This window comes from Schistocerca americana, chromosome 3 (genome assembly GCF_021461395.2).
Source record: "Schistocerca americana isolate TAMUIC-IGC-003095 chromosome 3, iqSchAmer2.1, whole genome shotgun sequence".
Lineage (NCBI taxonomy): Eukaryota > Metazoa > Arthropoda > Insecta > Orthoptera > Acrididae > Schistocerca > Schistocerca americana.
Genome location: NC_060121.1, coordinates 402,017,627 through 402,041,269, shown reverse-complemented (window position 1 = coordinate 402,041,269; position 23,643 = coordinate 402,017,627). Strand labels below are relative to the sequence as shown.

At 42.3% G+C, this 23,643-nt stretch overlaps 1 long non-coding RNA gene and 1 pseudogene across 1 annotated transcript in view; one reads left to right on the top strand and one right to left on the bottom strand.

Moving 5' to 3' along the window:
• LOC124607263 overlaps positions 1–14,724 on the bottom strand; it is a 35,347-nt gene extending 20,623 nt beyond the window's left edge. The window contains exon 1 of the long non-coding RNA XR_006978796.1: positions 14,547–14,724. This is a non-coding gene — a long non-coding RNA (uncharacterized LOC124607263). The remainder of the gene's footprint in view (positions 1–14,546) is intronic.
• Positions 8,196–8,313, top strand: LOC124607716 (annotated as a pseudogene).
• Positions 14,725–23,643: the final 8,919 nt, after the last annotated feature.

Here is a 23,643-nt window from a genome sequence, read left to right as displayed (position 1 = left end):
TCGCTTGCAACGTTAGATGCAACGAATGTCAGTTCCTCTGACGACGTGTCGTGTGTTCCTTGTGTCTCGCAGGCTGTGCCATTGACGCAGTGTATTGTAAGCAGCAGAATGATCCGGAGCAAGCCGATGGTGTCTGTGTACGGCCAAGCAGATGGAGACGGTCGAGAGGCAGCGCGGTTATACCAGAGCAAGTACTCTCTCAGACACCAACCCCATCACATAACATTTCAAGCCCTTTTTGCACGTTTGTGTGTTAATGGGTCTTTTCAGATAGACGAACGTGCAGGGAGGTGGCGTACTGAGCGTACACGAGATTTAGAGGACCGGATCCTTCAGGATATTGAGACGAACCGTAGTTCATCTACATCTACATCTACATACATACTACGCAATCCACCATACGGTGCGTGGCGGAGGGTACCTCGTACGACAACTAGCATCTTCTCTCCCTGTTCCACTCCCAAACAGAACGAGGTAAAAATGACTGCCTATATGCCTCTGTGCGAGCCTTAATCTCTCTTATCTTATCTTTTTGGTTTTCTGCGAAATATAAGTTGGCAGCAGTAAAATATACTGCAGTCAGCCTCAAATGCTGGTTCTCTAAATTTCCTCAGCAGCGATTCACCAAAAGAACACCTCCTTTCCTCTAGAGACTCCCACCCGTGTTCCTGAAGCATTTCCGTAACACTCGAGTGATGATTTAACCTACCAGTAACAAATCTAGCAGCCCGCCTCTGAATTGCTTCTATGTCCTCCCTCAATCTGACCTGATAGGGATCCCAAACGCTCGAGCAGTTCAGATTCCAGGTAAGTGGCCCGCAAATATGGTGTAAGCCAAAGTACGATTCTGCGTTTCCCGCATGACAACCACTACTAACTCTGTCACCTGCAATCCCATGGAGGCCACTATGAAAATTTATTATGACGAAAATGCGATGCAGCTCTGTGCCATGTTCTGGAATGATTTATTGTCATTGCACTCACACCGTACACTTCCAGCCACAAGTTCATAGGATCTATTGTCCACCATTTCCAGTCAGCAATTCATCCCTGCAGTTTGACGATTTAATTAATGTTCACCCTGTAAGTAAATATTATAATTCTTTGCAGCCCCACACTCAAAAGGTTTCCATTTGGACACTGTGACACTCTTCCAAAAGCCACAGAAGACAGGCAGGTAGTGTTCAGCTGATGTGTTTACTATTTCTGACAGCTGAGGGACGCCCTCGAGCTCCAAGCCTCTAAGACACTTGATCAACAGATTAATGGCATTAACGTTTCAAACGAAAAGGATTGTTGTTAAGCTGCAGCCTTCTCGGTGGTTCGAGGACACATACAAATACCTGAAGGAATTCTCAGCGGTTTGCACAAGAAAATGCGGCATGTAAGCACCTAGGGTATCAGCAACGAACAGTATAATGTGGCACAATTGAGTACGATACGGAAACGACGTCATACTTCCCACGTCATGCACTAGCAGCCATATAGAGACTATTCAAGCACGTTTAGTACACTATTCGTAGACAGGCAGGGGTGGTTACCCAGCATCATATTTAAATGCATGACTCTGAAAACTGAGAACACCACTGATAAAGACGATACGGCGGGAAATTTAACGCCCTGGAGTAGAGAGTGGGGGAATGTGAACAAACTTGGGATAGATCAGATCCTTCAGAGATCAATCTGGTCCTCTTGATGATTCAACGATTTGGTGAATCCAGGCAGCGACCACTCGAACTTTGATTGAGAGATGACTGGAAGTCCCATCTGACCTAATTCTAGCGCCGGACAAGAGATTGTTTCTGTGTATTCTCGTGCGCCGTGGTATTTCATTTGCCTGTTATTTTGGATAAAGAATTCTCACTCTGCTTTTTAGAGTCATGTCAGTCTATTTTTATTAAGTTTTCAGACTTTGATTCTTGCATTAGTTCTAGTGTCTGTTGTCACTTTGTCTCATCCTCATTTTCAATTCTGTGTCGGATGGTCTTCGTTAAGGTCCGATGCCCAAATATTTAAGCGTTCGACTGTGTTCCCACGTCTGAGCTCAGCATCCAAACATAATATTGACACACCCAGCGAGGACTATAGCACCGCGTCAACCAGTAGGCAGTTGTTTAACCTTGAGAACGCTTAGGCGGAAGCGCGAGACAAGGAACAATGTAAGCTGTCTTAGGCGCTGCTTCAAAAGCTGCGATACGGGAAGATGAAAGATGCGGGCTCTCAATCAATAAGCACGAGACTCCAGAGGAGACCCAGCCGGACATGGAAATGTCGCGCCGAACTCACACCAAATATCCGCTGCCACCGTCATGTGGTTAGATAAAATTGTTATTCAACTCCCTACCTGTCCAATTACTGAGCAGCGTGTATGGCCACCTAAATCGGTCTTGATTCTAATTCTGTATGAGGTTTGTGAAGCATGAGATTTAATGCGAATTTATTTTGCTCTTTCATTTTGAATTTCTCCCATTTTGCACCCAGCACGAGCCCATGTCATTACCGGTTCCTCATTTTACTACATTTTAGCCCCCAGAATGAAGCCATACCATCCTTAATTTGAATTCTGTGCAAATTACTTTCTGAAACATGCCACCATGATGAGAATAAAATTTACGAGTTTCACTGATACACGTAGTATCAGTGAGTAATTATGGTGATAAATGTGTACAAAATTTGCTTCTACACTCGCTGATTTTGGTATAGTCTTAATGAAACAAGAATCAACAAGACATAATGCACCAATTAAGTACAGAGGAACTGTAGTCCAGTGAAAATATGAATGCAAGCAACATGAGTAACAACTGGTAATGCGATTGTGGTAGGAAATATAGTATTGGTAGTACTAGCTGCACACTCGTTTCAGTTTAGAGCGTACAAAATTACAGTGATTTGCCACCACGTCTTTGTTTCAAAGACGTTTGTAGCAGAAATGATAACTACTTTCTCCAGAAAGTATACGGTAACTGTTGTTGTGGTCTTCAGTCAGATGACTGCAGCTCTCAGCTCTCCATGCTAGCTCAGCACATGCAGGTCTCCTCATCTCAACATAACTGCTTCAGCGTACATCAGTTTGGTTCTGCTTGCTATATTCAAACCTTAGTCTCTAAAATTTTTGCCTCTCCCACTCCCAACGTATCCTTCCATTAGCGCACTGGCAATTTATTGATGCCTCAGGCTGTATCCTATAAATCCTTCTTTTAGTCAAGTTGTGGGATAAATTTAATTGTTTTCCAAATTGAATCAATATCTCATCATTCGTTATTCGATTTACACATCTAATAGAAGCATTCTTATGCAGGCACGTCTACATTGCCTACCGTCTGTATTTCACTTTCACACAAGGTTACACACCAGACAATTACCTCAGCTAATACTTAATAATTTTAAATTTTATATTAGACGTTAATATAAACTGAAGAGCCAAAGAAACTGGCACACCTGCCTAATATCGCGTAGGGCTTCCGCGAGCACCGAAGGGCCACGACAGGACGTGTCATGGATTCAGCTAATGCATGAAATAGTGCTAGAGGGAACTAATACCATGAATCCTACATGGCTGTCCATAAATCCGTAAGAGTGCGAGACCTCTTCTGAACAGCACGTTGCAGGGCATCCCATATATGTTCAATAATGTTCATGTCTGAGGAGCTTGGTGGTCGGCTGAAGTGTTTAAAATCATAAGAGCGTTCTTGGAGCCACTCTGTAGCAATTTTGGACGTGTAGGGTATCGCATTGTCCTGCTGGAATTGCTCAAGTCAGTCGGAATGCACAATGGACATGAATGAATGGATGCGATCAGACAGGATGCTAACGTACGTGTCACTTGTCGAGACGTATCAGGGGCGCATATCACTCCAACTGCACACGCCCCACACCATTACAGAGCCTCCACCAGCTTGAACAGTCCCCTGCTGACATGAAGAGTCATGGATTCATGAGATTATCTCCATACCCTGCAAGTCCATCCGCTCGATGCAATTTGAAACTTGTCTCGTCCTACCACGCAACATGTTCCAAGTCATCAACAGTCCAATACAGGTGTTGATGGGCCCATTCGAGGCGTAAGGCTTTGTGTCGTGCAATCATCAAGGGTACACGAGTGGGCCTTCGGCTCCGAAAGCCCTTATCGATGATGTTACGTCGAATAGTTCGCACGCTGACATTTGTTGATGGTCCAGCATTGAAATCTGCAGGAATTCGTGGAAGAGTTCCACTTCTGTCACGTTGAACAATTCTCTTCAGTCGTCTTTGGTCCCGTTCTTACAGAAACTATTTCCGGCAGCAGCGATGTCATAGATTTGATAATTTACCGGATTCCTGATATTCACGGTGCACTTGTGAAATGGTCGTACGGGAAAATCCCCACTTCATCGCTGCCTCGGAGATGCTGTGTCCCATCGCTCTTGCGGCTTCTATAACACAACGTTCATTCTCACTAAAATATTGACAACCTGCCATTGTAGCAGAAGTAACCGATCTAACAACTGCGCCAGACACGTGTCGTCTTATATAGGTGTTGCCGACCTCAGCGCCTTATTCTTCCTGTTCACATATCTCTGTATTTGAATACGCATGCCTATAATAGTTTCTTTGGCACTTCAGAGTATTTCTCCTTTTCAGAAACGCTTTTCGTTATATTGCCTCTCTACATTTTAAATCTTCCTTACCATTCGACTTGATGCGTCCACGGCCACGGATACTAGCGTCAAGGATAATTTAGCCTTCTTTTTCTTCCTTCTTCTTTTTCTTCTTTTTGCATGGTGTGAACGACGACCTAGCGGATATGATTTCGGTGAAGCACACCGCTGCAGGTACGCATGTTATGGAAGCGGTCGAAATTGCATCTGTAGGAATAGAAGTCACTTGGGAAAAGTTGTTTTCCGCAACCACAGACGGAGCACCAGCAATGTGACGTAAAGTAAAAGGGTTTATCAGCCTACTGCGGAAAAAGCCTAACAAGACGATTTTAACTTCCATTCATTGTCGTGCACACCAAGAGGCTCTTTGTGCAAAAGTTATCAGTCTTCAAGGAGTGATGTACGTAGTGGTGCGTTTCGTTAACTGTATTTGTTCTCATGGACTCATTCATCATCAGGTCAAAGAATTTTTAATTTCTTCTGAAGAAGAGCATCCAGATATCTCCTACCATTCTAAGTTACGTTGGCTGAGTAAAGGAAAAATAATTTCCTGAGTTTTTCTACTACGCCACGCCGTGGCTCAGTTTTTACAGAACAAAAGACGTCCCGAGCTACTTTTGCATGACTGAATGAGTAGCTGATTCAGAATTTTGAATAGATAATACAGCTCTCATAAATTATTCAAGTCAAAAACTTCATAAATTAAGACAACCTCATCAACGATATGCCCGGCAACATAAAAGCTTTCCAACGTAAACCTCAGCTCCTCAAAAACGTTTCAGAGAAAAGTACGCAACATTTTCCTGAACTGTTAAAGCGACGTACAAATTTCATCTTTAATAAGGCATCCGGTTTTTTAAAAGTCCTTTATCTAAAACGTTACTATGGTTTTGTCTAATACAGTCTGTGTGGGAAGAGGTACAGTTTGAAAAATAAGTGGAGGTGCTATAGCCCCTTGAAAATCAGTTTAGCGACAGATTGTAGATAATGTACCGGCTTGTCATAGCAAAATGAAATCGATTTTGTAAAAAGTACAAGCATAACATTACATTAACACAATCGTCCACAGTGCATCACTCTTTACTGCTTCAAAGCAACTTTATGCATTACATTCGTACATTAACATTCGGTTTTGTTTTTGTAACAGTAAATTACTAATTTGCAGCCAATAACTGATGTGTTTGTAAAAGCCTTTTCGATCTGAAAGAGCGTCTTCACATCAACATTTCGAACTAATAGATTTGCAAACCGATGATCACCGAAAGGATTTATTTTGCAGTACCCAAAGATTCGCTCGAATTCTACCAGAATGGTCGAAGAAAGAATTTCCTAAGTCGCGTAGAGATGTAGAGAAGATTATTTCTATGTTTGGTTTCATTTGCATATGTGAAATGTTTTATCAGGTTTCGACTTGTACGAAGACTAGATTGCAAGCAGGTACCGTAGTTTTAAAAAAATGCTATTAGAATTGCTATCAGCCGATCTGATGTTCTAGATCTTGGTAACGTAATTGGAAACAGAAAAGAGGGAAGTAGAAGAGATAATTATCTGCTTAAACCGAATTTACACTTATTATTATTATTATTTATTTAAATCTCTTTTGAACTGGTAATCCCGTCCCACCAAATTAAGCTTTGCGCCAGCTGGACGTAAGCATTTGACAATGATAAAGGAAACAGAGGTTAAGTTTTATGCAAGGTCGAGACATGAGGAGCGAGTGGTGTAAGCTTAAGGAAACAGGAAGACAGCACCATTGCGCCAAGTCGAGGAGTGGGGGTTTGTACCGTCGTGAACATAGCAAAACCGACTTCTGCGTTCTGCGCTTCGCGATGAGCTCACGCAAAATCTGTGATAGGCCCTGCGATAGACAACAGTGACTCTCCGACGTATCTTAGAAGGTTCAAATGGCTGTGAGCACTATGGGACTTAACATCTGTGGTCATCAGTCCCCTAGAACTTAGAATTTCTTAAACCTAACTAACCTAAAGACATCACACACATCCATGCCCGAGACAGGATTCGAACCTGCGACCATAGCGGTCGCGCGGTTACAGACTGAAGCGCCTAGAACCACTCGGCCACAACGGCCGGCTATCTTAGAAGGAAGGCGAACCTACAACTGCAGCATTTGTAGATTTAGACAAAGCTACTGGCAGTGTCCCTGATTCGCTGATATATTGTCGTGCTGGCAAATAGTATTCTGCTATAATTGGAAGCTAACGTGCGGTTCATTGTCTCTACTACGTCCTACAAAACATTCCATAAAGGATTCCTAGATCTTGCCAAACGTAGAGCAAGTTTATAACTAGTTATATGAATCCTTTCGCAGCACACTTCATCTTCTTCATCCTAAATTAGAGAAAAAGATTACATTAAGAATGTTTATTGTATTTTATGTGTGTTAACCGGGCCCTAGAAACGACGGAGAGGCTCCGTCCACACTGCAGCCAGAGTGTCCACAACCCAACGACGACTACCGCAGTCCACCCCTCCGCCGCCCCACACCGAACCACTGTTTTAGGGTTATTGTGCGGTGCGGCCCCCGATGGAGAGCCCCCCCCCCCCCCCATCTCCCCCCCCAGGGAATCGCCGACATAGTGCAGCTGAAGTGGAATAAGGGGAATCAGCTCGCGTTCGCCAAGGCAGATGGAAAACACCCTAAAAACCTCTCACAGTCTGTCCGGCTCACCGGACCTCGACACAAGTCCGCTGGGCGGATTCGTGCCAGCAACCAGGTGCTCCTTCCAAATCCGGAAAGCCATGCGGTCTAAAGCATGGCTAACGTTAAGAATTGCTACAAGCGAAAACGAAAACAAATACACATTTTAGAGAAAAGTAAGAAAATTTCATTTCCTTTCGCATGTCCTTAACTAAAATAAACATGTACTGGTACAAGCCTCATTTGTGGGTACAGAATTATCTTCTGCAAGTGTTTGCAACTTCTCCAACTCGTCCTCTCTTGGGTACCCCCATGACTTCCCTATACTTTTCTGAATACTGTTTGCTTTAGTGTTTTCCGATAGACGATTTTTTTCACGCGCGTAATAATTCCTTCCAGATTAGACATTTGGCTTTATCGTCACAACTGGCAAACAAACAAGAACGTACCCACTCCTGTTTAAATGGGCTTTAGGAAATCGCTTTCCTCGGAGCAGGTTGATCGGTTATTTAACTGTCTTAAGCGTATCTGTTTCAGTATCGAATAATCCGTCTATTAACGCACTTGGCAGTGTACCACGGCGGTTTCACCGTGCGAGCCGAGTTGAGGCGGATTAAACCGAGTTTGACCGATGCACTGTGGAAACACCCTGCACCCCGCTTCGCACGACCGAAATTTTCCTTGTGTGAGAGGCACTGGCCTAGTGTCTTCTTATATTTCTCTAGAACCCAAAAATATCTCCCACAAGGTTGGTCTCTATCAATTTTTTTATTCTTCATGACATAATTCGTGGCAATATTTTACATCCATGAGTTATTCAAATGGCGGTTCAGTATTATTTACACCTTTCAGCACTTTCCATCTCTGAAATTGGAAATATTACACTTATATTGTAGTCTGGCAACGGCTTTGCCGCAGTGGATACACCGATTCCCGTGAGATCACCGAAGTTAAGCGCTGTCGGGCGTGGCTGGCACTTGCATGGGTGACCATCCAGGCCACCATGCGCTGTTGCCATTTTTCGGGGTGTACTCAGCCTCGTGATGCCAATTGAGGAGCTACTCGACCGAATAGTAGCGGCTCCGGACAAAGACAACCATCATAATGACTGGAAGTGCGGTATACTGACCAACGTCTCTCCTATCCGCATCCTCAGCTTAGGATGACACGGCGGCCGGATGGTCCGGATGGGCCACTTGTGACCTGAAGACGGAGTGCTATATCGTCGTCTAGCAGACTAGCTAAGGCGAGAAAGGCATTCCTGGGCAAGAGAGGTCTACTGATATCAAATGTCGGCCTTAATTTGAGGTAGAAATTTCTGAGAATGTACGTCTGGAGTACACCATTGTATGATAGTGAGATATGGACTGTGGGAAAACCGGAACAGAAGAGAATCGAAGAATTTGAGATGTGGTGTTACAGACGAATGTTGAAAATTAGGTGGACCGATAAGGTAAGGAATGAGGAGGTTTTACGAAGATTCGAAGAGGGAAGGAAAATGTGGAAACACTGATAAGGAGAAGGGACAGGATGATAGGACGTTTGTTAAGTCATGCGGGAATGACTTCCATGGTACTAGAGAGAGCTGTAGAGCGGAAAAACAGTAGACGAAGATAGAGATTGGAATATATCCAGCAAATAATAGAGGTCGTAGATTGCGAGTGATACCCTGAGACGAAGAGGTTAGCACAGGAGAGGAATTCGTGGTGTGCCGCATGAAACCAGACGACTGATGTAAATAAAATAAAATAAAATAAAATAAAATAAAATAAAATGTAGTCTGATGGTGTTATATATCTAGCATACATGGAGGGGAGGGGGGGTAGGACAATCTTGTCATGGTAGGAACTCACAACGATTTCAGTGATTCTGAAGGAATGTATTTTACTCCAGGGGCCTTGCTTCCATTAAGGTCTTTCAGTCCTGACTGGAGTTACTCTCACAGTGTCGTCTTTTATCTCCTATCTAATCTTCATCTGCGTCCTTTTCTCTTTCTGTAATATTGTCGTAAAACTTATTTTCCTTATATAGCCCCCTCTGGTAGCCGTCAGTAAACAGTTAAAGATGTAGAAGTAGTGAAAAAAAAGAAAGCAATCCAACAAATACAAGCAGTATCACGACTAGGTGCACTGAAACGAGTAGGAGGGGTGTAGCAAGTAGACCCATGTTAACAGTCGGAAACAGTGTTACAATTATAATAAGTGTAACAAGTACAAACAGAGCAACACTTGAAAGCAGCAACAGAAGCAGAAACAATGAAACAGGTAGAAACATTGAAACTATTGATACTTTAGGCACTGAAGAAAACTGGAAGGAGTGAAAGAAATAAACAAGACGTACCGCTTGAAATCTAGTACACTAAAACTGTGTTAATCAGGGGAAAACAGGAAGTTCTCTCCAAATGCTGTTTGAGTACTGTAGTACAGTACACTTTACTACTTCTGTAGATTGCAACTGAGCTGCACAATGAGCAAGATTACTTTCTAGGTTTCAAAAACAAATGCAATAAACGGAAGACTGCTTAAGCCATGTCGAATAAGTCTAAGAGTAAGAGGATTTAGATCCATATTTTACAATTTTTTTATGGTCCATGTAATTTTCATTTCAACCAGCGATTCGAATGGGTATCCGTGTACTGACATTGTCCTCACGAACGACCTTCCAGGGGAATTTGCGTTCTACCTTGAACTGTATGCAGACCCGATAAAGGTGGTGTAGATGAGGCTTAATATACGTCAGATTACCGCCTACTGTTATTCCCAAAGTGTTTATCAGGCTAATGCACAGAAATACTCAGCAGAGAAGATTCTTCATATTATTTAAGACATTTCCGTTCTTATGCGAGACAAACCTACAGTAGACGATGCAGAACAATCCAAACGGTTGCTCATGTGAGGCAACTTTTCAGCGCTGAGGAAATGTGATAAGTTTTATTTTGTCCATCTCATTTGCATGAATACACAATTTTTGCTGTAGTGGTTACCGATTTCTGCTTGACATACCCATTCCCGAACAACACATCTTGTTATTAAGTGCAAACAGCCATACAACGTGGTGCCAATAACTTCACGAATAGCTTCTGTACATAAAGTCGAACTATGAGCAACAATTAATCTCATACATTAATTAGCCTATGTGTTACTGTTGCACCTGAATGACACATACAATTATCAAACCAGACCCTTCCACAAATACATGGGAAGAGGTGTCGTTTCTGTCAGGTAGCAGGAGAGCTTGTAGACCAGGGGACCTTGCAGAGAATTCAACCATACGGGGAAGGAATAAACTATGACACAATGCACCAAATATTGAATCGCATTTCAAAAATACCCAGGAGGAAAATCAAGTGCGTCTGTGCCAATGAATGTCCAGAGAAATTAAACATAATGATCACTCACAATAATAGGAACTGAGCATAATATCCATCTGCATAAGAGAGTAAAGGATAATTTAACTGAGCTTCTGGTAAAGATAATAATGGAAAACGGGTGTGGCGACATTTCTGTCACACTAGTTCCTTGATAATAGCGTCATAAACTGAGTTTCATAGGATATACTCTGGATACAAACAGGAAATTTTGAAATACGTTTTATGGTAAAAAATTACTACATATTATGTAACAACAGGTCAAAAAGAAGCATTAATTCATTTGATCACTATACCAGGGGATTAAAAAATAAAGTAGGCAAGCTTCTTGTTTATTTGAAAGCTTTAGAAAGTAATGAAACGGTAGATGTAATGCGTCAGTCCGATCTCAGTATGAACACAAGGGTCGGTAAGTCAAAGATAAATGGTTATGGATTAGCATCTATCTCTTGTAGCATGAATGAGGAAAAGCAGGGAGCTGACACATATACCGGGTGATCAAAAAGTCAGTATAAATTTGAAAACTTAATAAACCACGGAATAATGTAGACATAGAGGTAAAAATTGACACACATGCTTGGAATGACATGGGGTTTTATTAGAACAAAAAAAAAAAAAAAAAAGAAACACCCCATACTGCTAGACGCGTGAAAGATCTCTTGCGCGCGTCGTTTGGTGATGATCGTGTGCTCAGCCGCCACTTTCGTCATGCTTCGCCTCTCAGGTCCCCAGACCTCAGTCTGTGGGATTATTGGCTTTGGGGTTATTTGAAGTCGCAAGTGTATCGTGATCGACCGACATCTCTAGGGATGCTGAAAGACAACATCCGAAACCAATGCCTCCCCACAACTCCGGACTTACTTTACAGTGCTGTTCACAACATTATTCCTCGACTACAGCTATTGTTGAGGAATGATGGTGGACATATTGAGCAGTTCCTGTAAAGAACTTCATCTTTGCTTTGTCTTACTTTGTTATGCTAATTATTGCTATTCTGATCAGATGAAGCGCCATCTGTCGGACATTTTTTGAACGTTTGTATTTTTTTTGATTCTAATAAAACCCCATGTCATTCCAAGCATGTGTGTCAATTTGTACGTCTCTATCTACATTATTCCGTGATTTATTCAGTTTTCAAATTTATACTGACTTTTTGATCACCCAGTACAAAGGCAGGTGGCACACTAGTTTAGAAACATTACAGAGATCGCGATACAGAGGTGTATACTGATGACCTGCCACAAAAGAAAATTATAATATAAAAATAGTTGTATACAGATCCCCACAGCGAATTTTTGAACTACGTAGCACGCTTCTTCATTCACTGTAAGTTATCTGTCAGACAAGAACAAGGAATAATGTTGTGTAGTTATGTCGGTGTAGGTTTTATTGAGCACTGCGAGAGAAAAAAATAATCTATAAACATATTTCATATCAAGTGATCTGATTATAGTAAGGAATTATCCAACGCGTTTTGATCAACATAGCACTGATTCTATCTTTAGAAAAAAATAACCTATAAACATATTTCACATCAAGTGATTTGATTATAGTAAGGAATTATCCAACGCGTTTTGATCAACATAGCACTGATTCTATCTTTACACACGTTCGAAGAAAGCAAATAAATTTATACTCAATAGTTAATAGACTCTCTGACGTTAGATACGTGCTTGAGAATAATGGTTTGGAAATAAATTAATTCATAGTGAAAAAATTGAAACGAAAAGTTACATATTGCAAGTGCTTTTAATTTCGGTAAATTTAGTAGAAACAATAGATTGCTTGAGTTCATCAGAAAAAGCAAGGGGAATGTTAAGAAACCGTCTTCTTTAAAATTTAGTAACCTAGAACACTCATCCAATTTTCATCTATAACAAAGAATGTAATAAACTCTCTAAAAAGTCAAACTTCACACTGAGCTCATGGTGTGTACAATGCTGACACAAAATCAGTATCATCTTCCCTGAAATACGTAATATTTCAGTTAATCCAGGCATCAAACCAGAATGTTAAAAATGCGGTAGTTAAATTTCTCTGTGAGAACGGTGATAATGACTATGTTAATAATTACTGACGTGTTTCACTGCTGCTGCCAATTTCTAAAATGTTTCATAAAGTGAAATGCTCTAGCATCGTGTCTCATATTTAAACAGTGATATACCTAGCAATTCAACATAGAAAAAAAGGATTGCTCAACTAGTAAGGTTATCTATACATTCACTCGTAAAATTATACAAGTATTAACAAAACAGCATGAGTCAGCATCTTCTGTGACTTATCCAAGGAGTTTACCTCTGTAAATCAAAAATTTTTTCACAGAAAATGAAGTTTTAGGACATTAATAACACAGGTAACACATGGCTCACGTCATGTGTCACAAAGAGGTGCTAAGAAACGCACCACTTCGTGAGTCATCAACTGTATATAGCGGAGTTCTTTCTGTTGTATCTTATATGTGCTAATGGCTTTCTGTTTATAGCACATCGAGCAGTATTAGTTCTTTTGGCAGATGACAAAAGTCTGTCAGTTCAAACACACATGTAGAAAGATAAGATACTGCAGATTATGAGTTTAGGAGTATCAATGACTGGTTTTCTGCTAATGGTTTCTCCCTCAGTTTTCAGAAAACTCAGCGTTTGCGTCTGCACATCATCAGGTACGCCACTACTTATAACTTTAAAGCATGAACATTAGTCAGCGATCAAAGCACAGTTTTTGAAGTTTTTGGTGAGAATTTAAATAGGAAGAAAAACATTATATAATGCTTAGATAATACACTTCATTTAGAACAAGGAAAAACCACTTCATTCACTTTTACACTTTTCATTATCAAAACCGCTCAAAGTGACAAATCAGTAAGCTAACATCCTTTGCTTATTATGTCCCAGTGACGTGATGTGGAACTGAATTCCTAATTTATGGGAATGAAAGTCTGCATTACGCCAAAGTGTATCACAAGTGTGATAACTGGTGATCAACTTCGATCATTCTGTAGGCATTTGTTCGAGGATTTAGATATTTTAAGTGTGTAATCACACCACACATTTTCTATCTTACTTTTTTTTTAAAAAAATAATCCATTACAGCTCAAAAAGAATAATTACACCCGAAATTACAATACTGTAAGAAAAATGTCCATAAGCTAAATTGGCTTTAGTTGATAAAAAGTGTGATTAATGCCACTTCAAAAATATTTGATCAGTTATCTAGCGATATTAAATGTCTGGCAGAGAGGAAATTTACATTAACCTGAAAAAATTTCCGGCTGGACAACTACTGTTTCAAGAAATAATTTTTATTGATAAAGATTGAAAATTATTTTGTGTGGAAGTGTTAAATTCAAATTTGTGTTATTAAAGTAAATGTTGATATTAGTAATGTGACATCGAGAGTAAATAGCATCCAACCATATTTTAATACCAATTAAGATAATGTTCTGCAAAATGACCTTTCCACGATATTGTAAGATATAATGCAAAGAGACTCGTTGAGCATGGACCGACATTTCGGTAACGTGCGGACGTGTGTGTGTGTGTGTGTGTATGAATACGTGTGTGGTAAGTAGCTTACAGTTTTATTTTTTCTTCTCATTCGGTTTCCTGCGCATGCGTACTTCCCCAGCGAGGTAGTGTGTACAGTATCTCCATCAGAATTTGGCGAATACACGTATATTTTAAGAGTATTTTAAATAAGTTGTTTTCAAATAACTGTTGCAAGAACGTATTTGAATGCCCTAACACAAACTCACTTGCTGAAAACGTCTTAGCGAAATTTTAGAACTGTCAGGGTCAAAGAAGGTGCTCAACATCCTTATGGGAACAGCAGAAATATCTGTAGGATACCAAACGATATTAACGACTGAAAACCTCAAGAAACGTACCGCTTCTTCTGCATTCACCATCATGAACCTCGACGTAACCGTACATGCAGCGGTTCGGCAACGCCACTATCGTTTGTATATTCATCTGTCCGGAAGCGTACATCCCCCGGTAACCGCTGTCATGGAAAGCCCCTAGCAGGCAGAGGAGCACTAAAACAGCTACACCACGCGTCATCACTTGCTGCTAACCTCGTTCTTAGCTGCAGCCTTTATATACTGGAAGATAACAGGCAATGAAAAATATAAGGCTACTCATGACCTCTGAAAGTCTACAAGGAAAACTGAAATGAAATGTTTTGTTATCGCACTGTGCTGACGGGAATAAATCCACTGAGTTAGCAACATACGTTTGTCTCCTTCTCGAAAGCGAATAAATTACCGTGAGTGATATTTTCCCACAGAGGTGAATTTCTGTAGACAGTATACAGAGTGTTCGATTTAACTTGAGTCAACTAAACGTATCGGAACCAACATATAGACAAAAAAAAAGAAAAAAAAGTTGTAGATGGAAAGATAATGTTAATGAAGGGGACATTTGTCTGATATACATCTGGCCCTCTCCAAACTACCCCTCCTGTGTGGATAAGGTCAATTTTGTATTTCCAAACGGGGATCACACATTTTAATTGCCAGTTCGGATTCAACGCCAAAAAATACTCTTGGGTTACTCAAATTGGTAGATGGTGCTGTAATCGGCTAATATCAAGTGAGCCTGTTTTGTAATTGAGACTCTACGTATTTGATTATAGATTTCATTTGCGATGTAAATGTGAACATTGGTGTTCTAACAGTTGATATGTATGTTCGAAATTTACTTGAATGTTGCAAATTTGATTGTACAGTACAATTTGATTAGCTGTTTCGATCTATGGTTAGAAATTTGGTTCAGCGTGATCCAGGAACAACGACGTGGATGTAATAGTTTCCTGTTCTATCGGGATACGTGATATCTCACCATAGGGTAACTCGATTTTGGTGAGTATCCATGCCAGGTGCGCCTGTCACTATCACACTGTGGACACTTTACCTTTACAATGGTTGTGGTTCGTATCCTGCCGGTAGCCACGTAGCGACCAGCACAAGGGTTGCGGCGGCTGGATGGAAACACACACCGAAATCTTTTACCCTGGTGTGGCTATTCGAGGGTGGCCACCAAAATTGCAATGGTTTACGAATTCACCGGTATCAATCCCGCAGGAAACCAAAAATTACGTTACCGTATAAGTAGCTTATTTGTCAGAAATGTTAGTGTCTAGCCATATTATTTGAACTGCACAATCATATAGGCAACACTAAAGTAACCTCTAAACATCTGTATCAACCGTTAGCACACGAAGATTTACATTTACATCTTAAATGAAATGTAGGAAAAAATGTGTCGGTTCTCAATTGCAAAAACAGGCGTCCTTGATATTTGTCGATTACAGTGCCATCGGCCATGAATGATTTCAGTAATCAGTACCAATTTTTTGGCGTAAATTCCGAATATGCAACAACAACTAGGGTTCCTACTTAAAAGTGCAAAGTTGACCCCGCCGACGCAGGAGGGGTGGTTAGGAGGTGGTCAGTTACAGTGCAGACAGATGTTCTCTTTACTAGTATGAACTTTTCAGCTACATAATTTTTCGCACATTGGGTCGTTTTCGAGATATTTAGTTGTCTTAAGTAAAAACAAATAATATTCCAATTTACTGCAAAAGTTAAGTCATGGTGTAGCGTAGGATTTGTTCGTAGACCTTCGCTTGAAGCTGTGACAGGTTAAATACAGGGGCTTTTCGTTTATTTGCGACATGTGTCATATCGGTATTTTTAACTACATAGTCTTCCGTGACCGACGTCATGATGATTAACATTATTCTGCGTGTTGTACCACGTTGTTGTATAAAATACTTTAAACATAAATATTTCTACAGTATCGCAACTGCCTTCCTCAGGGAACATTGATGTTGCGGATGGAATTGAGGAAAGGTGCAGCGCAGCTGTTGTAAAATTCATTACTTTTCTGGTACAGGCAATACTATTTAAAAGCACTGTGTTTCACATGCTTCTCAGAAATTTGTAGTCTACGTCTATAAATCAGAACTTCGTTTCTGGAGTGCACGGTTTTTTATTATTTATTGGCCTTTGTCATTAATCGTTTAGCCAGAGAAGTGAATAACTACAGACCTTTTATACAATATCGCATATACAGCATACGTATTATAAATTAAGATAATTCCAAGTAAATGTCATTGTGCAGCCTGTACATTCACGCATTCACGCTAGCAACAAAATCTGTATGTGGCAGGCAGATGTGGTAGGGTTGGGCATCAGTCACACTTTGTTTTCCCAGGTGGTCCGCTATCTCGTTACATGAGATACCTCTGTCCCTTGATCCATAATAACTGGACACCTTTATGATGACTTTCACACCGGTAGAGTAACTTAATTACATCGAGTACATGACGGTTAGTGTAGGAGCCCCATTGCTCCTTTCCCAGGTATTCCAGTGCACCTCTCGCTTCCGTGACAATAAGGATGTCGTTGAAATGGTTTGCCGCATATTGAAGAGCTTTCTTGATTGCAAGGACTTCGACTTTGGTAGAACATAGCCAAAGATAGTGGATCACCGTAGAAGTAAGCAAAGCCAGTGCCCTCTCTTGTTTTGGAACCGTCAGTGAATATTTTGAGCGATGAGGGCCACGTTGATGGACTCAAATGGGAAACGCGATCAGAAGTACTGAAAGATCGATCTCACCCTGTGGGCTGATAGAGGATCGTGGACTGGTGGTTTAGTACGTCACATTCCAAACCAAATGCAGGAGGCAGAGAGAATTTAAGACGAGGCGTATCACATATCTTTGCAGCCTGAAAGTTTGAAATAGGAGACGTAACCTGCTCCTTCGAATCCTATCGACGTACCCATTGTCCTCAATGAAGGAGTTGAGATTTTGGAGGACGAAATGTTCGTGCTGCTCTACTATGGATGGATGACTGAGTCAGGATAGTCGTCCGGAAGGTCTCCCTGGCAGTTTCCTCTATAAAAGTTTGTTTGGATTGGCGGCCCGTCAGACTGGGATAGTCATCTAGTCGGCAGCCAGGATGCTGCAAGTTTGTAACCAATCTGTCTATTAATGTTTTCAGGCTGCTTAATAATAACAGGTACCTCTGGTATTTTGCACTGGCGCGTCCAGGATTCTTTCGCCAGCACACGGGCTTCCTAGAACATTACAGTTTGTTCACAGTCACGGTGGTATTCCACTGTCGCCGATCTATCGTGTTGTGCTAATCGCACATAGTGTTCATGTTCCGCTGATGGTGTGCTGACTGGCCTCCCTGTCCCCTGTATGTAGGCAGCCCCGCGCTCTCAACGTAGGTCATACACTCTTGCACTATTAAGGTTGTTCACTGCATTCTTGAAGGAACTTATCATGTCGTGGATCCTTTTTGGCTGCTGCGGAAAATACGTTTGGGACGTCACCGGCGGAGGACGTTACCTTGCCATTCACAGACACCCTTCACATACAGAAAGTGCACTAGCCATCTTCCTTGTCTTCTTCTCTGGTTTTGTCCCGGTTGGTCTTGGCCGCCTTTGTTGTAATGTTGTTATGTAAGCGCACGGAATACGTTGTGGACTTGCTCATTCATTTCTTCTTTGATGTTATTAGTATCAGTTATTCCAGTAGGCACGGCAGTCAGCGTGTTCGGAACAGAATTCTGAGCTGGTTAATGGCGACTCTCTGCTGTCCTTAGGTTAGTTAGGTTTAAGTAGTTCTAAGTTCTAGGGGACTGATGACCTCAGGTGTTAAGTCCCATAGAGCTCAGAGGCATTTGAACCATTTTATTTGAGCGAGCTGGTGCCAGTGCGATAAAGACTCGCCACTTGCGCGAGTTCCACCAGCGCCACGGGCGGCGCTGAGGTTGAAGGTATTGACTTCTCCTCGGTCACTTGCCGGCCAAGTAGAATCCGCTAATGACCGGACGACAACGGACAGAAGCCTACTCGGAAAATAGAAGAGCGGCTCTCACCCACTTGTTATAGATCACCGTCCAGGGCTGATTTAGACAGGGAACGTCCTTCCAAAACGCCTCACCTTTGCCCCACTCCCAAATACAATCATGCAGGACTTGTTAAAGACCTTCTCTCCTTCTCCCTACAGTGAAAACACTTTTTCGCCATCAACTCTACCAATCAGACTAAATCCCTAAACATGAAAACTAACCTTACATCCACAGAAAGAACTGAAGTCCACCATCTAAAAACTGATCCCAACCTCATAATCCTACCTGCAGACAAAGGCTCCACCACTGTTGTTTTGAAGGGCAAGCGACTACGCCAGCTGTCAGTTACTTCCGCCTACAAATACTGCCACAGCGACCCCACATCAGAAATCCAGTCACTACTCAAATCCCTACACCTATCCCAGAACCTCTCCCCGGAGTTCATGTCTCTACTCACCACTACCACACCCTGCACTCCTACCTTCTACATGCTTCCCAAAGTCCATAAACCTGACCACCCAGGGCGCCCCATTGTGACTGATTACTGTGCCCCCACTGAAAGAATCTCTGATGTCGTGGACCAATACCTTCAACCTATTAGCCAGAACCAACCCTCCTACATAAATGACACCAACCACTTCCTCCACCGACTCTCCACACGTCCTGTCCATTTACCACATGGTGCCCTGCTCGTCACTATTGTTGCCACCTCCCTTTACACTAACATTCCTAATTCCCATGGCCTTACCGCATTGAACACCACATTTCCCAAAGCCCGGTGGAATTTTTTCAGAGGACGACATGTCTTGTGATACTTGGAAAATCGACGACCGTGACTACGGATCCACGCTGATAGGTCGCATGTTTTGACGTGCCATTATGTCGTACAGTGCCGGGGGAGGATGTCTCCTATAGAATCTAGATCGTACGATTTTTTGACCACCTTTTGACACAACTTCGTATGTTGTGCAGACTTACTATAATGTTAATACCGATAAAGAAAAAACTTAAGGGTTTTGTCTCATCCTTCTCTAAAGATATCTTAGTTGAAAGCTTAGTGACCCATCGAACGTCCGTAGCAGAAATTCGAGACCGTAGCTACTGGCGATCGCTGGATTCACTTCGTATAATTCACAGATTTTGTCTGATGTAAACAATGTTTCCCCCACTATGTCAGGAATATGTCAGATTTGCAGAATTTCAAGTCTTATAGCTGTAGTTGCTCTCTGAAACGTCGATACCAGAGATGAGATAATGAATGTATGGATGGTGAAGACCCGTAAACGTTTTGGGAAAATATAATTGCTCAACAGTTTGAAAAACGGTTAACAGGGTCCGCATTGTGTAGTACAAAAAAACTGGCTTAAAAAAATTTAATGGTGTTAGAGGTGATAGCAAATGACTATTTCCTTTCTATGCGCCAAACCAGAGGAAAATTGACTTTTTTGTTAAACTGTTTCGCTTGAAATCCCACAAAAGCGAAACAGCATTTCACAGCCTAAGCTCAGACACTGAGAGCTTCTGCAGTCCACATAGGCAGTCAGTTAAAATAATCAGTGCACACCTAGCAAGAAACGCAACACCATTCATGAGCTGTCTAAAAAGTCTGCAGCCTGTTGCAGCGAAAGCTGTTTTCTTCGTCCCTTGCTCTTCATGTAAGTTGCTTCCTTAAAACACCTGAGATGAATATTTACTCGTTCAACATGCTTAGCTTCGTCTATAAAGAATTCGATCTTAAAAGCGGTTTGGAAATTTTTCTCTTTATCATACAGACCGGATTTACGCTAATGGCCATTAAAATTGCTACACTACGAAGATGACGTGCTACAGATAGAATTCAGCCGACAGGAAGAAGATGTTGTGATATGCAAATGATTAGCTTTTCAGAGCAATCACGCAAGGTAAGCGCCGGTGGCGACACCGGCAACGTGCTGACATGAGGAAAGTTTCCACCCGATTTCTCATACACAAACAGCAGTTGACCGGCGTTACCTGGTGAAACGTTGTTGTGATGCCTCTTGTAAGGAGGAAAAATGCGTACCATCATGCTTCGACTTTGATAAAGGTCGGTTGTAGCCTATCGCGATTGCGGTTTATCGTATCGCGACAATGCTTCTCGCGTTGGTCGAGATCCAATGACTGTGAGCAGTATGTGGAATCGGTGGGTTCAGGAGGGTAATACGGAACGCCGTGCTGGATTCCAACGGCCTCGTATCACTAGCAGTCGAGATGACAGGCATCTTATCCGCATGGCTGTAAGGGATCGTGCAGCCACGTCTCGATCCATGAGTCAACAGATGGGAACGTTTGCAAGACAACAACCATCTGCACGAACAGTTCGACGACCTTTGCAGCAGCATGGACTATCAACTCGGAGACCATGGCTGTGGTTACCCTTGACGCTGCATCACAGACAGGAGCGCGTGCATTGGTGTACTCGACGATGGACCTGGGTGCACGAATGGCAAAACGTCATTTTTTCGGATGAATCCAAGCATCATGATGGTCGCATCGGTGTTTGGCGACATCGCGGTGAACGCACATTGGAAGCGTGTATTCGTCATTGCCATACTGGCGTATCACCTGGCGTGATGGTATGGGGTGCCACTGGTTAGACGCCTCGGTCGCCTCATGTTCGTACTGACGGCACTTTGAACAGCGGACGTTACATTTCAGATGTGTTACGACCCGTGACTCTACCCTTCATTCGATCCCTGCGAAACCCTACATTTCAGCAGGATAATTCACGACCGCATGATGCAGGTCCTGTACGGGTCTTTCTGGATACAGCAGTTCGACTGCTGCCCTGGCCAGCACATTCTCCAGATCTCTCACCAATTGGAAACGTCTGGTCAATGGTGGCCGAGCAACTGGCCCGTCACAATACGCCAGTCACTGCTCTTGATGAACTGTGGTATGGTGTAGATGCTGCATGGGCAGCTGTACCTGTACACGCCATCCAAGCACTGTTTGACTCAATCCCAGGCATATCAAGGCCGTTATTATGGCCAGAGGTTGTTGTTCTGGGTACTGATTTCTCAGGATCTGTGCACCCAAACTGCGTGAAAATGTAATCACATGTCAGTTATAGTGTAATATATTTGTCCAATGAATACCGTTTATCATCTGCATTTCTTCTTGGTGTAGCAATTATAATGGCCAGTAGCGTAGTATTGATTGCTAAACTTTGATATCGTGCAGGGTGAGGGAAAATCTTCAGTTTGAAATTACTCATGAGATTTAATTTGCTCTTAGGATGGCGTCCACTGTTGTTCTTGAAGTATTCGCTCTTTTTTTGTTTCTTTTGCTAGACTGATAGTTTGGTAGGGGATCGATAACCGTATAACTACATGCTTCACGGCCGTGGGAGCATCCCAGCACACCGACGTTGGTGTGGTGGTGTTAACGTAAATCTGTGCATTCCATAGCTCGGACTTGTTTCGGACGGCAGGCGCAGGTGTGAAATGGTTAGTGTGCTTGCTGTACAATACAGCAACCATCAATTCAGAATCGACCGCGGGATCTTGACGACGAGTTCCCATGTCCTCACGTTCTGATACAGGCCAACATTTGGCAACCGTCACGTCCGCATGAACCACAAATCTCTATATTGCACTAGTAGACTAGACAGTTAATTGAACGCCCACAATAATACCACTTTCAGAGCCTTGTTACGTGCTGACATCGCTGTTCCACACGATAACACGGTATCTCCATGTTCTTCTCAGTGTTTACTTCATTCCATACCGTCGGTACCTTTCCCTACATCATTATTTTCTATGACCACGCTTACGAAGATTAATGTCCGATGTGTGTTAGTGCATATATACTGATCTTTGTGCTTGTGTGTGTATGTGTGTGTGTGTATGTGTGTGTGTGTGTGTGTGTGGGTGGGTTGGTGGGTGGGAGGTTGGGTGAGTGGGTGGTAAGACTATGTTTCGAGCCAATCATGATGTACCATATTTCCATCAACCGTTGTGAATACATGTATTTTTTGTATTTTAAATAAGTTTGCTCGGATAGTACAACTGCTCCATGAATGCATTTGAACGGCCTAACACAGACTCAATGTCAGAACAGATGTAAACCACTGCCAAACAGCACGTTACTCAATTTGTAGAACAAATCAGGAGCAAAGAAGTTGCTCAACATCTTTAAGGGAAAACCTGAAATATTTGTGTAATACCTCGCAACGTTATCGTTTGATCATATCAGGAAACGTAGCGCTTCTTCTGCGTTCACTGTCATGGACTTCGGTGCAACCGCATCAGCAGCGGTTCGGCAACACCAGTAACGCGTGGAATTTGACTTGTCCGGAAGCAGCCAACCCCTAATAACTGCTGCCGTGGAAAGCCCCTAGCAGGCAGATGAGAACCAAAATGGCTACGTCGCGTGTCATCATTGTATGCCACCCTCTTTCTTGACTACATCCTTTATGTTCTGGAAGATAACAAATGGTTCAAATGGCCCTGAGCACTATGGGACTCAACTGCTAAGGTCATTAGTCCCCTAGAACTTAGAACTAGTTAAACCTAAGGACATCACAAACATCCATGCCCGAGGCGGGATTCGAACCTGCGACCGTAGCGGTCTTGCGGTTCCAGACTGCAGCGCCTTTAACCGCACGGCCACTTCGGCCGGCCGGAAGATAACAGAATAGAAGGCCACTCATGACCTGTGAGGGTCTACAAGGAAAACTGAAATGAAATGCTTGGTTATCGCACCGTGCTGAGGGGAACAGTTTCACTGAGTTTGCAACAGACTTTCTCCCTCTTTCTCGAGAGCGAATAAATTACAGTGTATGGTGTTTTCCCTTAGTGGTGGAATGTACATGTAGTGAACAGTCAGTAGCGCGGAATAGAACCTCTGTAGCCAGTATGCAGGATCTTTGTTTTGACTCGAGGCAACTAAATATCTCGAAAATGACACATCGCGCAAAAAGGTACAAGTTTAATGTTTGTTAATTTAGTTGGACTTATTAAAGAGGGCATTTATCTGTGATACCTCTGATCACCTCTTAACCATTCCTCCTGCGTGTGTGCGGTCCACTTGGCATTATCCAAAGGGAATCCTCATTTTTGTTGCATATTCTGATTCTGCGCCAAACAAATACGCA